Source organism: Megascapheus bottae, chromosome 3 (genome assembly GCF_031878675.1).
Source record: "Megascapheus bottae isolate mThoBot1 chromosome 3, mThoBot2.hap1, whole genome shotgun sequence".
NCBI classification, from domain to species: Eukaryota; Metazoa; Chordata; class Mammalia; order Rodentia; family Geomyidae; genus Megascapheus; species Megascapheus bottae.
Window position 1 is genome coordinate 30,898,573 of NC_143511.1, and position 15,646 is coordinate 30,914,218.

The 15,646-nt window shown below is 44.7% G+C and overlaps 1 long non-coding RNA gene across 2 annotated transcripts; it reads left to right on the plus strand.

Annotated features, from left to right (window-relative positions):
- The first annotated feature begins 400 nt into the window (after positions 1 to 400).
- Positions 401 to 15,600, plus strand: LOC150065201 (uncharacterized). 2 transcript variants are annotated; one of them, XR_016534745.1, is made up of 3 exons: positions 401 to 467; positions 11,414 to 11,602; positions 15,526 to 15,600. It is a non-coding gene; the product is annotated as an uncharacterized LOC150065201 (long non-coding RNA). The 2 variants fall into 2 exon arrangements; XR_016534746.1 differs by lacking the exon at positions 401 to 467 and adding an exon at positions 7,789 to 7,872.
- Positions 15,601 to 15,646: the final 46 nt, after the last annotated feature.

Consider the following 15,646-nt stretch of genomic DNA (forward strand, 5'->3'; position numbering starts at 1 on the left):
CCCTGCTCTCTACAGCCTGGAGTCCCTTTTAAGAGGAATTTGCATTAGAGCCAGTGAAATCCAGAGACCACATCACATACAATCTACCTTCCAATGTCACAGAGTTGACATTGTTGATGAACAATGGTGGGAAAACGGTAAGACACGAGAAAATTGAAATAACAAGTTAACTGGAGTTTCTAACTGGTTATGTGCCAAGGGCTTTCTTTTTAAGCAATGTTGTCCCTTTAGTCTCAGCACCCTTACTGGGTAAGTGATTTGAGGATGCAGAAGGGAGAGTTTGGCTTCTGAGGTCAGTGTTCTTGGTTCGTCCTCTGAGCTGCCTCGCTGACCTGCAGTTTTGACCTTGCAGACAGGGTACCCTACACAAAGCTATGAACCTCGAGGATGATGTGTACATGATTGAGGAGACCCAGCTTTTCCAGAACTCTGAGCCAGTCCAAACTCTGCTGTTATCTTCAAAGAAGGTAAAGGGGTTCAGGCAAAAGGATTAGGTGGCCTCTTCCTTGGAAAATTTGCATGTCTGTGATGTTAGCCTGGCCAGCCTGGGTTGGTTGATAAGGGATCAGATGAGGGACCTGCTTGGCCCCTGTGAGCTGGCCTTTGGAGCAGCACATAAAGCCTTCTCAGGAAAATGGGATCTGACATTTGGAAAAGAGGCAGATGGAAATGGAGAGTTAGTACTTCACTGAGACCTTACGGTAAGTGTGTGAGACTGCAGAGTGTGTAGGTGAAATGTCATGCTTTGCAGGGACTCATCCATGCACTAGTTGATAAGCAAAATGACCACACTATGGCACAGAGAGGTTCTAATTCTCACCTTCTGAGTAACAAGGATTACAAGCATGAGACACAGATACATAGTTAGTCATAGCTATTCTCGATTTTTAAGGTGAAACAAATGCATCCATGTTGCTGCATGTGCCTTTGGGAGCCTTCTCTCGGACTATGTTCATTAAATGCAACCAACAGACCTAATTTTTTGCAGTCTGGGAACTCTTCTAGTGTCATTTGGGTTTCTGGGGTTAACCTGGAGTCAGTGACAGGACAAGCCAGTGTCCTAGAAGTTGGAAGAGTCTGAGAAGTGCGTGGCTCTCATTTCACACTGGAGTATGGCAGCTAATTTCTTCCTCACAGACAGAAGAGCCAATATTGACATTCCCTATTGATTTGGTTTACCAGCCTTTTGTTCATTTTTACACAGTCTTAATGGAGGACTTATTGCTGGACCGAGGCTCTAATGACACAGTGCCCTGTCTGCAAGTGTTCACATTCTGACACAAAGTATGGGACTGGCCAAATAGCACAGCCTAGGGGTTAGGAGGGCAAGCTTGAAGATTTGGTCAGAGGCTACTTTCTCAAGCCAATGAGTAGTCCAACAGCTTGCACCCCAAGGAGAAAAGGTCACAAGGGAATTCTCTGCAAGCCATTAGGCAGGCAGGTGGGGGTATATAAATTCACTGGAGTGCACTCTGTCTTCAATTGTTGGCTTTTCTGTTCTGCGCAGCTGGATTTGTCAAACAGAACTGTCACCTCTTAAGAATAGGAAGAAAGGAGTCCCTGAGTACAAGCTGAGCAGCTCTAATCTAAAACCTCCACATGAAATGTTTTTAGTTCCAATTGATACAACGATGAACAACTCCACACCACAAATTTACCTTCAGGTTTTTATACCAGATACATTTAAAACATGATTTTATTCCATGTTTAGATGCCCATACCTCCCCAAGATGTAGCTCATTACATATATGGAAACATTCCAAAATCTAAACAAGCTTAAAATCCAACCACTTCTGGTCCCAAAAATCTACATAAGACATTCAACCCATAATTAGTTCTGATACTGTCCACCTTTCCCTAGGGTCTCATTGTCTGAAGATAAGGTGCTCTGACCAAAGCAAGCAGGTTTGGATTCAGCCCAGACTGCCCCAGGCCCACCTCTCCACTCTGAACAGACAGAAGTCTTAGGTTATTAGAAGTAGAAAAGCAGTATGGAGGTTCCTCAAAAGATTAAACATAGAGTTCCCCTATGAACCAGCAATCCCACTCCTGGGCATTTACCCAAATGACCATAAACAAGGCCACACTAAAGCTACCAGCACAACCATATTTATTGCAGCATTATTTACCATAGCCAAGACACAGAATTGACCCAGATGCCCCTCAGTAGATGAATGTATCAAAAAAATGTGGCATATATACACAAAGGAATTCTTTGCTTCTATCAGAAAGAATGATGTTGCCCCATTTGTAAGGAAGTGGAAAGACCTGGAAAAAAATTATATTAAGTTGAACTAAGCCAGACCCAAATAAACATAGGCTGTATGGTTTTCTCCATTTGTAATAACTAGACTATTTCTAGGATATTCTTGGCAGAGGATCACAATTAACAGCTGTGTGCTTATGAGCATATAAAATGATGCTTATCAAGAAATGGAAACAAGATTTTTCTGCTTTTATTTTTTTTGCCAGTTGTGGGGCTTGAACTCAGGGCCTGAACACTGTTCTTGAGTTTCTCAAGGCTAGCACTCTACCCTTGAGCCACAGCACCACTTTTGACTTTTTCAGTGTATGTGGTACCAAGTAATTGAACCCAGGGCTTCGTGCTAAGTAAGTACACTACCACTAGACTACACTTCCAGCCCCCAAGGGGTTTTTATGGTATACTGTTTGCAGTTATTTCTTTTTTTAATCTCCTTTGGTTTATTCCCTGTTGGCACTTTTTAAAAAATTTTCTGTATACTTTGTCTTGTGTATACATTTATCTGATTTGAGGAAATGAAGGGGGAATCACAGAAACAGTGGGAAAATGGTGAATCAATGCAACAGTGATACTCACTGGGCACTATGTTGGAAATGAACTTTACAACTTTAGGTAGAAGGGGAGTTGGGAGGGTGGGAGAAAATGGGGGAGGGGTAGCACTGTTCAAAAAGAAATACACGCATTACCTTAATTATATACATTGCTCTTACAATAATAAAAATAAAATAAAAGAAAGAAAAGAAATGTAACATTTGCACTGTTTGCAAGCCTCATAGCAACTACTAACGGAAACACTTAGCCTGAGGATATAGCTACCAGGTGCATGGCTGGCCGAGGTTCATCCCAGCAGGACTGATGTGTTTCTCAAGGAATGTTGGGTAAAAAGTAGGATTTCTGCTGCCTGGAACCTTCTGGTTTTGTTGTTTTTCAGGGCTGCTAGCCAACTGCTGCTAGCTTAGCTGGCTACCATCTTGTGTTATGATCACACATATCTTTATCTTCATTGTCCTAAAGTTCTATCTTCCACTAGGAGGTGCGATTCGTATAGCATCTGTTTTTAAAAATAGTTGAACAGGTGAACAGAACTGATGACATTGTATATTTATCTTGATGTTCTACATAGTGGTGACACAGCATTTCTTAAATGCTCCCTGAAGTACCACATGTTCCCATGTGGTATGGAAGTTCCCGAATCGTGTGGTAACTACTAAGGTATATAAGTGCATTCTTGCGAACAAGAAAAATCTAGTTTTCTTCAAACCATCGAGGAAAGACAGCAGGGTGTATTGCTACCTGCCCTGGTTACATGATATTTGCCAGATCGGGGGTGCATTAATTCACATACATTGATACCCTTCCAAAGCGTCAGAGGTACAAACTCTGGGATTATAGTTCTTGATCCTAGCTACACAAGGCAGTCATTTCACTTCCTAAGACTGTACCCTCCAGCGTGTCCTGTGAACCAGAGATTATGATCAATGAGATCCAGCTTCAATCAGAGAAGACAGTGTTTCTCAAGTACAGTAACATCTTCTTGTCCCATGTCTCTCTTCCTCTTCCTCTCCTTTTATGAGCCTCATCCTTGCCTCTTGACCTACAAATGTTAAAGGATCTGCCCAGACAGTCTTTGAAATTCTGCTCAGCTCCACTGCTCAGAAAGAAGTCCAAGTCAATTCTTTTCAGGGGTCTTCTGGAGAAGGACAAAGGCCTGACAGAGAGAAAAGTGGATGTTTTTGTCACGATGAATCTGGAGGGGACTGCAGAGTTAGTTCAGTCTGAAGACAACCCTCCTCAGAGCAAAGGCCATGTGACTTTGAATTCTCTGAGACTTTTCTGGTAAAGATTGATGTAGTCTTGTGGGTTCTGCTACCTGCAAAAGGGAAGTAAGTATAATCACAAGAGTCGTGATAAGAGAAAGGTGGGATTGCAGTGAAGAGATATTACCCTGCTGCTGGAGCCGGAGGCAGGGGGGCCAGGGGCAACTGTCCTTCTATCCTCTAAGGTTTTGCCTTTAGACACTGTCAATAAACTTAAAAAAAAGACAAATTAACAGGGGGAAAGCAGGCAGATTTTAATATTCGCATGTGTTGCTGTTTCACAGAAAAGAAGTGAAAATCCAAAGACTCTGAAGTTAGTGTCAGGCTGACTTACTACTTTAACAAAGAGTGATGAATTGTAAAAATGTTACTAAACAGGCAGAAGGCTGATGGTAAATGGTGGGAGAGAACTGGACACATGATGGAAGAAGTTTGTTTTACATGGATTCATGAAGGAGCCAGCTCCAGTCTTCCTGATGTGGGAATAGGGAAATTGATGCCAGTTTTTTTTTTCCCAGAAGATCAGCACAGCAACCCTGATTACTGTTTTCTGTAGGAGATTTTTGGCAAGACATGAAATATACTGGAAACAATAACAAAGTCATTGAGAATAGTAAGCTGGCCAAGTGCTAGTGACTCATGCCTGTGTATGGAGGATAAAACATGAAGAATCGCAGTTTGAAGCAAGCCCAGGAAGAAAAGTACATGAGATTCCATCTCCAAGTAAGCAGGCTGAGATGCAGCTCATGTGGTAGAGTGATAACCATGGGCAAGATAGCTGAACAAGCACAAGACCCTAAATTCAAACCCTAGTACCACACACACACACACACACACACACACACACACACACACACAGATTTTAGAAATAAATGGGAAGGGAAAGGAATGGACAGAGGGAAGGAAAAAGAGGGAAAGAAGGAGAAAGAAAAAAGAGAAAATGAAGGAAGGAAGGGAAGGAGGAGAGAAAACAACAAAGAGCAACATGGCAGGGGTGGGGTGAGAGGGGCAAATGCTATTGGAATAAAAATATACTTTCATGGGTGAAAGCTGATTGCTTCAGAAAGAGATTGAAAATGACCATTTCATTTACCCTAGAACAAGCTTTCATTGAGGTTTAGTGGCTTGGGGAAGCAAGTCCCTCCGCAGACCCACCTTCAAGAAATAATTGGTATGAAAATTGGAAAGAATTATAACATGTCTCAGCAATCTCTCTGCACATGTGATTATCCATAACCACCTATAGAAAAACCCAGGGGAGAAAAGTTAAGAATACATTGGGCTTATAATGACATGATAATGGACAGAAAGTATCCCTGTTCAGAGTAGCCCACCCTTCCCGATTCAAGCAGAACCAGTTGGTCACCAAGAGCCAAATGCAGGTTGCATAATGATAACCAGCATTCCAGGGCGAGGTTAATCTTGAGAAAGATTGGACTGCACTGGGCCTTCCTCAATAGTCCTCATCAAACCTCTGTCTTATGCATAAGTATAGCTTGCGCATGTAGGCTAACAGGCCAGACAAGTTTGTGCTGTGAGCACAAAGGATTTTTGCATTTTAGGTTTCCTTTGCAGATTCTCGTGGCTTTTGTCTATATTACCTATAGCTTTTATCCTTTGCTTTTAGGCAGAAAGGAAGAAGGCAGAAGGCTCTATCTTTATCTGCTGTCTTTTACTTGGCTTTAGTTCCCAGGATCCCTTATCCCAAAGTAGCCATCAAGGCATACTATATTCAGATCCAATTCTATGGTTGTGACGATGGAGGAAAGGGCCAAGTGCCTAAAAGATCCCGGCAGCTTGGGAAAGTAGAACAGGGAAATTGAAGGAATTCTTCTACCCTGACCTCCACGAGGCACAGAGACGTATACTGGGTGTTAGATTAGTGATTAGCCAGGGTCTCATCTCCACAACTGTGAGATAAATTATTTTATTGTGTTTAGAGTTTCCCTGGGAAAGCAGTGCAGTTCCCTAAGTCCTGCTCTTGAATCCAAAGGGGTTTCTGGGCCATTTAGAGAGACAGGTCTATGATACAATTGGTGAGCATCAAGGTATAAAATTGGGTGCAAAGATGCATTGTGTGCCAGAGACATTCACACTCTAGCATGTATATGAATCCCCTAGAGGATTTGATGTGAGTGTGGCTGCATCCTGCCATCGTCACAGGTCCTGATGGCACTGTGTGGACTACCCACAGACACATTACCTCAGTAGGGTACCAAAGAATGGGTAAGAATGGGAGTTTGTGTAAAGGGTATTTTTTGGAAGCACTACGGGGATAGGTGATGGCTGAGAGCACGGCATGGATGTAGCCACAGAGGAGATAGCCTTGGAAGGGGACAGGTCAGTACTGGATCAGAAACTCAGCACAGTGGTACCCACCTATCATCCCAGCTATTCTAGAAGCTAAGGCAAAAGGTTTTCTTGAATGTAAGAGGTCAGGACTAGCACAGGCAACAGGCCTCAAAAGCACAAAACAATTAGAATGCAGATGCAGATGATGATCAATATTCCAGATCAAAGTTAACACTGAGGAAGATCTGGCTGTCTACTTTCCATGTGTCCAGCCCCACCTCTATCCCCGGGACCTGTTGGAGACATGCACTGAGGAATGCCATCTGTTCTTCCAAGGCTAGAAAAGCAACCATAGGCCCTGGGCCTGCAGAATGGAGAAGTCAATGTGAACAGAGTACAAGCAAGCAGAGACAATGTCAGACCTTGGACCTAGTGCTGCTTGAAGTCCCATCTTAAGGGCACTCCTCTTGTTCAGACTACCTGAATAAACTACAGGAGGTAGTCTGAATGCCTCTCAGATTATGTGGTGACCCCTAAATGTCTTTGCAAGACTCTCTAACACACCATTGAGCCATGTGCATTCAAACGGAAGGTGTATGGCGGACCTCTGCCTCGCATGGTACAGAGCCAGCTGGCTGTACTGGTACCCACACAGACAGCTTCTATGATCTCCACTAGAAATTGATCTCCTGGGGCCATGTAACATCTGGTATGTGGGAAGGAGGAGGTGTGGCTTCTCAACATTGGATAAGGATCGTGTGGCACTCTGGCTTCTGTCTCAAGGTGATCCAGGATGATACAGGATGTACAGACACACGCAGAGGGTATAGAGAAGGCTTTCTCTGAATGTGCCAAGGGCTGGTTCTGTCTGACCAGCTTGCAGTCTCGTCATTTACTTGATCCCCCCCAAAAGAAAGCAACAACGGCACAGAGAGAAGGTTATGCCGATAGGGTAAGTGACCACGATGACAGTGGCTATACATAACTCTCAGGCTGTTGGGGGCCCCTCTCCTTAACAAGGACCGCTGTCCCATCTGTGCTAAGGTAACTGCAGTGTTTCTTAGCTCTGTGGTGCCGCTGCTGTAAATACGAGTTGTGACCAGGACCCTGAGACAGAGAGCTGTTTTCCAGCCTGTACCACAGGCTGTTGTGCACAGGGTAGGTGTATGTCCTTGATTCCTGCCCCCTCACCTCTGTCCACAGTAACTGCTTTAGTCTCTGTGGCTTTCACAAAATTCATACTGTAGTGCCCATTCTCATCACCACCCGCTGCATCCAAAAGATACAACTGGCTAACCCCCAGTCCATACAATGTGCTCCAGGGTTTGGAGCGTGGACACACTGAAGGTGTAAAATAGTTGTTTTTATCTTTTTAGAAACAGAAAGAACTGAAGTGATTTACTTTCATGTCCTTCGCTTCAAGCCCATCATGAAATTTCCTGGTGATTTTGGAGGTGCTGCTCAGAATCTGAAGGGATGTGGCCTAGTTGACCTGAGCAGGTACAGGCAAGGCAGGCCTCACAGGGACAGCTGGGGAAGCACAGACTACCCAGTCAAATGTAGGTAATGATTGGAGAGTTCAAGGACTGGAACATCGTCTCTGACTTCCAGCTTATGCAGCTCTATCAGGCCACCGCTTGTAGTGACCAGGAAGTCAGGTTACTGCTCAGCCTTTCCGCCACAAACATGGCCCACTCTGCTGCCTGCTGAGTGACCTGTTTGGCTTTTGTGCTATTGTGAACTCCTTCCCAAAGGTCAGATGTGTCAGGGATGCGTCATCCAGAATGATCCCAAAGGGAGCTGCTCTATCCATAAGGTCATCGCTAACCTACCTGGAGACCTGAGCCCCAGGGTGATAGGTTCTCTACCATCAAAGGGAGCCATTACAGACTTGAGGATCTACAGGGAGGACGACGTCACTCATTGTCATCCTCCCCCACCTGCTGTAGATGTCAGGAAGCCAGTTCACAACGGTCCAAAGGAGAGTGCACAGTCTGCTGTTGACATTCTATACAGCTCTGCTATGCTACCGATAATGACTGGCACATTACGTGGCCAAGAGTGGCAGTCAGCAATGATTAGTTTCTGTACCCAGTGGAGGAGAAAGTGAGTTCTTTCCTCTACCACAATGTCCTAAACTCCATGGAACTGGTCACAGATGACACCTCTGTGCCAAGCATCCACGTGGTGGATGGAGATGTAGACTTCTACACTGCCCACTGACACAACTTTAAACACCAACTGCTCTGTCTACCCTCTAGGAGTCTTTTTCCAAAACTTCCTCTACTTTGAATATGAACTGAGATCATCTTTCAGAGACATTGGCAAGCATGGTTCCACAGTAGTTTTCTCTGCATGACTCAAGGTTTAGAGAGCTGGGTCAGGGGTCAGGTACCGCCCCTGAGGACCGGAAGCAAAGGTCAGGGTGTCACCAGAATCAAAGGGAGGAACATGAACCGGATTTTCTTACATCTCAAGGACAATTGCTTCCTGTATTTCGTTAGTTTCTTTGAAGGGAAAGAAATCATTATAGATGACTTTGGAAGTCCTGGGATGACACTGGGAGTTTATTTTTCTAGTACTGAGGTTTGGAGCCAGGGCCTTACACCCCTCTAACTTACTATCTAGCATTAGTTGAACCATGAACTTCCTACTTCTGCCTCCCTTTGTATCTGGGGTGACAGGAATCCACCACCAGGCCCACCTTATTTGTTGAGTTAGGGATTTCCAAATGTAATAAACAGGTCAGATTTTAACTGTAATCACTTCAGCCTCTGCAGCTAAGCAGCCGGAATTACAGCCATGAGGCACTGGAGCCTTGACATGAGAGGTGGTTTTTAAATGTCTGCCCAGAAGGGTTATGGTGTCTAGTTAAAGGTTTAGTAAAAGATCCTAGCCATTCTATGGCTTATGCCTATGAGTTTTTACATGATAGATAGACGCAGATCAGAAACTTATTCGTCCATTTTTCCAGGTGTCATGTCACCCTGCTGATCCTGGGGCTTGAACTTAGGGCCTGAACATTGTCCCTGAGCTTTTTCACTCAAGTCTATTGCTCCGCCACTTGAGCCACAGCTCCACCTCCAGCTTTTTGCTGGCTAATTGGAGATAAGAGTCTCATGGTCTCTTCTGCCCGGAGTGACTTTAAGCCATAGTCCTCAGATCTCAGCCTCCTGAGTAGCTAGGGTCGTATGATCCACAAGTGCTGGGTTTCCATCACTTTTTATAAACTTGCCAAAAGAGAGAGAGAGAGAGAGAGAGAGAGAGAGAGAGAGAGAGAGAGAGAGAGAGAGAGAGAGAGAAAGAAAAAAAGAAAGAAAGAAAGACGTCAGTATGAAATGAAAGGGTGTAATGAGCAGCAGGCAGCGATTTGGAAAAGCTGGCCCTTAGACTTCACAGGTACATGGAGGCCATCTGTCTCCCCGCTATGGGTTCACATTCCCTGGCTAGGTAAGAAATGCCTATGCTTCCATTGCCTTGCGTTGGCCCAGGAATCTGCTGTCCATAAAGGGAATCAAGCCCTAACATGAAGCAAGCTTGCAATTTTGATGAAATGGATTTAAAGGAGCTTCTTTCAACCCAGATACATTGAAGGGTTGATTGACCTATCTGGGTCTGTCTCTGATAGGTGGTATTTGTGTTGAGCCATTTGTTAAGGCAACTTGTGCTACTCAGAGTCTTGACAACTCATGTGAGTCTCAGTTTGGTAGGAACAGAGGGGTCCTGAGAGGTGACTTCTATATGCTTCTATCACCACGATACATCACTGGTGTATTGAGCTTGTAGGCTTGACTGTTCTCACCAGTTCAAGCAGGCATCTGTCTGGGCACAGGTCTTAGAGGCAAGAGGCATGAATGCTGCCCGCAGTCAATTGAAGTTACTCCTTAAGCAGAGAAAACCATGTTTAATTCTCATGCATAGTCTTGAGAATAACACACAACTGGGGCATATTAATGAGTACAGTGTGTGAACTTCTACATCCTTTACACACACACACACACACACACAATAAATATATATATATACATATATATATAGAGAGAGAGACAGAGAGAGAGAGAGACAGAGAGACAGAGAGACAGAGAGAGACAGAGAGGGAGAGAAAGAGAGAGGGGGAGTGGGGGAGGTCAAGTCATGGTGGAACATACCTGTTGTGCCTGGCCTTGAACTTTTGCCACCTTAAGGGACTACTTGGGTCCCCAGCTCTCTGGTCTGGCACCATTTGAAGAGATTTCAGTAGGATAAGGTCGCACTCTGCAGGGTAACCTGGGCTCCATGCGAAGGTACTAAGCTCATTGAAGGCCAAGCTATTGTCCTGAGTCAGTAAGTCCATCTGTTCAGTCATAGGTGAAACTTAGCTAATTGTGCTATAAGGAATATCTTCATGCTTGTTGTTTTTAATGTACTATGTGAAGTTATTTCTTTACTCTTTTTTTATCCTCTTATGTTTTATCCCCTGTTGTTGCTGTATATGACTTTGGTGTCTGGTTTTTTTTTTTGTATATACATTTATTTATTTGAATTAGGGAAGGGGCAAACAGAGATGATAAGACAAAGGACAAAGGGTGGACCAATATAATAGTGACAGTCACAAGACAGTATGTTGGAAATTAACTTTACAACAAAATAGCTAGGATTACAGGTGTGAGCCACCAGGCCGTGCCAGGGAGTGGGGGAGGGAAAGTGGGAGAAAAACATGGGACGGGGTCCAATACTCAAGAAATAATATACTCACTACCTTACAAATGTAACTGTAACTCATCTATATATCACTCTAACAATAAAATAAAAAAAGAATGCTACAGAATCTCTTTGAATTTTTCAGTAGATTAAACATGCATGAGTTCCAAGGCTTTGATTTACTTTACTCAGCTTGAGACGTCCTTATTTATAGGTGGTTCTTCCCTTGCCCCTGGCAGTGAGTTCACAGTCCTATAAGCCCTGAAGGAAAAAGCAATAGCCAGGTGGTCCAGAAGGAAAGGTAGAACTGAAAGATGAGTGCGTTGGGTCCCATGACTGACTTATCAGCTCCTTTATCCAGGTTCACACATTTTGAAGGCGTGATTCTGGAAGATGATGCAAAACTTAGAAAAGCAGGAGCCTCGTTTCCAGAGTGCTTAATGGATCCTGCCTATTGTGAGCAAGCAGACTACAGGTCCAGCATCTGTGATTCAGCCCACAGAGTTCCAGGCCAGGTACCATTCCAAAGAATCTGGGGTTTTCAAGACAGGTAGGTTCTGGTGAGTGGGACAGTGAGGTGTAGGTAGAGGCTTTCCTATTTGTTGTGCCCCTGGAATTGAGGTTCCCATATTTATAGCAGCAGGTATTTTCTTCCTGGCTCTGTTTCTTGTAAGAAAGTCAGCAGTGTTAACTTATTGAATCCTCCCTGCAGCCTCAACTTCCCTTGTGTGTTTCTGATAGAGACATCTGCTCGGATCCCGTTCTTACTTCCACATACCTTCTTACATCATGTGCAGCAGTCCAGTCAGGCAGACAGGCATCTCTTCAGCTTGTGATCTTATCATCTCAGTTAGTTCTTTCTCTCTTCCACGTGTGGAAGTCCAGAAGATAGATCACCTCTATGTTCTGTGAGGAAGATGGGTAGCATAGCTGAATTAATGGACTTGTTACAGTGTGCCATCCTCATGTTGAGGTTTGAGTTTGCAACATTTTGCTAGCGGATCATTTGCCTGTTTACAAACTAGAATGGTGGGAAATCTGGGGTTAAGCATGGTAAATGTTGCAAAGAAATTGTCTATGGAAAAAAGGGAACCCTGCTTCCAGCTGCAGAAAGGATTACACTTTACATACTAGATGTGCTCCTTCCTATCTCATATAGGAAGGAAGCTGTCTCATTGCCTTTTATTGTTTTTACTTTTTTTTTGGTCGGTTGTGGGGCTTGAACTCTGGGCCTGAGCGTTGTCCCTGAGATCTTCCGCTCAAAATTACTGCCCCACCCCTTAAGCCACAGCACCACTTCCAGTTTTCTTGTGGTTAATTGGAGATAAGAGTCTCATGGACTTTTGTGCCTGGGCTGACTTTGAACTGTGATCTTCAGATCTCAGCCCCCAAAATAGCTAGGATTACAGGTGTGAGCCACCAAGCCAGGCCTCATTGCCTGGTTTATAGTGCCTTGATAATGCTCATTCACTCACTACAATGACCGATGGTATGCTAGTAATGGCACGTGAGTTGGTTTGGCTTAAACATAAAGAAACAGCAGAGCTATTCTCCATAGCACCTCTCATACCAGCTACCCAAGAGGCTGAGGCAAACCGGAGGACTCTCCTGAAAGGTCTTTTGCTCTTGAACTTTTGCTCACCTTAAAGGTGGTTATTAATGTCCTTCCTGTTTGCATTTTCCCTAAGACCTGGTACGTGAAGACCAGCTGAGTGGAAGCTCCGCTTTTCAGAGGGCGGATCTCTGGTAGTCCTGACCTGGGAACTGAGCCACTGGGATTTCAGCCACAAGGAAGGGAGCATAAGGAGTCTAGGCTGGCTTCAGACATGGCTGCCCAGTAGATAGCTTAAGCCAGGCATTCCCCTCTCAGGTAACAGAAGCCATGTGGAGGTCAAGAGTATGGGATTAGGAAGGGGGGAGAATATGCAGGGTTAGGGATTATCATGACACATGGAGAATGAACTCCAGGAGTATTGGCAGAGTCATCAGAGAGAGTCCAGCTTTGGAAGGTAAGTCACAGTGGTCACTTGGCCCTTGCCACCTGAGAACTTCATGCCTATGTGGCCTAGCAATACTAACTCAACCGTGACTGATACTTTGAATGCGAAGCGCAGGAGAGGGAAGCAGGCACCGTGCAAGAGTGCAGCCTGTTGACCACACTTAAGGAGGAGAGAGCTAGAGTCAGTCCCCAGGCCAGTGGTGTTAAAGAGTAAGAGGAAGGTTAGAAGGAATCCTGGATGGAATAGAGCTCAGTGGTATTGACTGCTTAGACTCCTTGTGTTGATAGTGCTAAAAGCTCAAACTGTAACTTCCCCGAGAATCCTAGCTTGGAGAAATCAGGTCTGCAGTCCAAATGATCCGAATCCCCGGGCCTCGTGCCCTGTTCCACTCCAAGTTTGTATCCTGCTATTAAGGAACACTTGGCTTACTCAGCTTGGATTTGGAGAGAGACAGCATGTGGGGATGTCAGATTTCAGATGTGTATGTCCAGTGACCTTCATAGGGCCACTGGCAAGTCATCTATAAGGTATCTGTCAGGAAAGTCCTTATCAGGAGGTGCTGGCCCCGCCCTATCATGGAGTGGTCCATTCTGCAGTAAGTTCTAGACTAGAGTCCTTTGGCTCTATAGGCTTGTCCTCTCAACTTTCAGGACCCCTTTTCATGTCTGATACATTGTTAGTGTGCAGGTCCACAGACTCTCTGGAGTGGAGTCATGTCTGGTCCCTTTGCTTTGCTTTCTAAGTTATACTTTTCCTATGTGTCCTGGTGACTCATTCTTTTTCTTTTTGCCAGTCCTGGGCTTGAGCTCAGGGCCTGAGCATTGTCCTTGGACTTTCTCAAGGCTAGAGCTCTACCACTTGAGCCTCAGCACCACTTCCAGCTTTTTTCTATGTATGTGGTACCAAGGAATCGAACCCAGGTCTTCGTGCATGCTAGGCAAGCACTCTACCACTAGGCCAAACTCCCGGCCCCTGGTGACTCATTCTTTTTGCTGTTAGTCACAAATGGAATTTAGTTTGGGATGACTTTTACTTTTTTATTATTCCAAAGATGATTTACAGGGGCTGACAACTTCATATGAATCGAGTGCCATGATGTTATGTATATAACGAATACATTTCTTTTGGACAGTGTTACCCCTTCATTCTCTCCCAGATTTTCCCTCCCATTCCCACCCACAATTTGTATAATTCATTTTTAGTACAGTGTCTATTGAATACCATTGTTGCATTTTGTTTATCCTTTATCCCTCCATTTCTTCGACATCCTTACCACCCATAAAGATGGAAAAACCAACAAACAAAACAAAAAGGGAAAAAAAACCCACCTTTTTCCATTTTCTAAAATTCACTTTGGTCAATATTATTTTATATGGTTAAAGACACAGAGGCTTCTGGCCTAGGACATTTCAGTCTATGAAGGAAATAGATTCAGGACACTATAGAATTCAGGGCTCTTCATCAAGATAGAAACATGACAGCCTACTGTTGCTTGTGGACATGGTGGAGAAGCCCACCGTAGTCTGGCTAGCACAGGAAGCAGAGAGGGAAAGAGGAGGGACCAGGAAGATGGATCCAGGCTGTGTTGATGTTGGTTCCATATTAAGTCACTGCTGCCACCCTGTGGCTATCCTTCCTCTGTGAAGTGGCAGATAGTGTAGCTGTATGCCAGGCTGTGCTGGGTGGAAGAGGTGCTCTCAGAAGGAACAGAGCCCTGCCTCCTGCTGGGATTCTAGGCCTGCCTGATACAGGAAGGAAGGATGGGAGCTGCAGTGTCAGGCCTTGTACACTACCTTCCTGGGCCCACGATCTACTCTTATAATGACTCTGATACTGATACTGCTTAGCATTCAGTAAAGCACAGTTGAGCATCCCTTTTTGGGAAAAGGCAGAAGATCGATAGGTACCACTTAGGGCAGGTATGGTCCTACCCGAAGTCACTAACTCCTTCATGGCTTGAACTTGCCTGTAAGTGAATGTTCATGTGCTCATAGCAGCTATTTGTAGGTACAGCACATGTGTTTGCGTTTGTCCAGATGTACACCAGTATGCCTGAGCAGGTGTGTGTCACATCTGCAGCACTCTGGTCTTTATTCATTGCCATTATAGGAGCTGAGAAGCCAAGATCTTGGGGTAATAAGCTCAGTTTTTTGCGTCCTTCAGCCACAAATAGTAAAGTGGAAAGCAGTGGGCTACTCCCCTTTACCTGCATCCCAACAGCCTGTGTCAGGCAGTCTGTAAGTTTGCCCTCTGATGTGGATTGACTGTGTTGTGATGGAGGAAGATACTAAATAAGTCTTATGGCTCCAGAAGTGTCCTCTGTCTATGTCCCTGAGCCTCCTTCTTAGGAAATGGCAATAGAGATGACCAAGGAGAGCTGAGGGGATATTGAGAAGCTGGAGTGGCACATTGCTTTCTGTCTGATGCATCACCTTGCTTTTCTTTTTTTTTTCTTCCTTTGTTTCTTCTGCAGGCCATAGGGAATCACGAGTGACTTTGGATAGCCAGGCAGAAAGAGAGTGGGCACTTCTCAACTGACTAACGAGTGAGTGTGGGTTCTTGGGGACCTTGATGCTGGTCAGCTCCAAATAGAT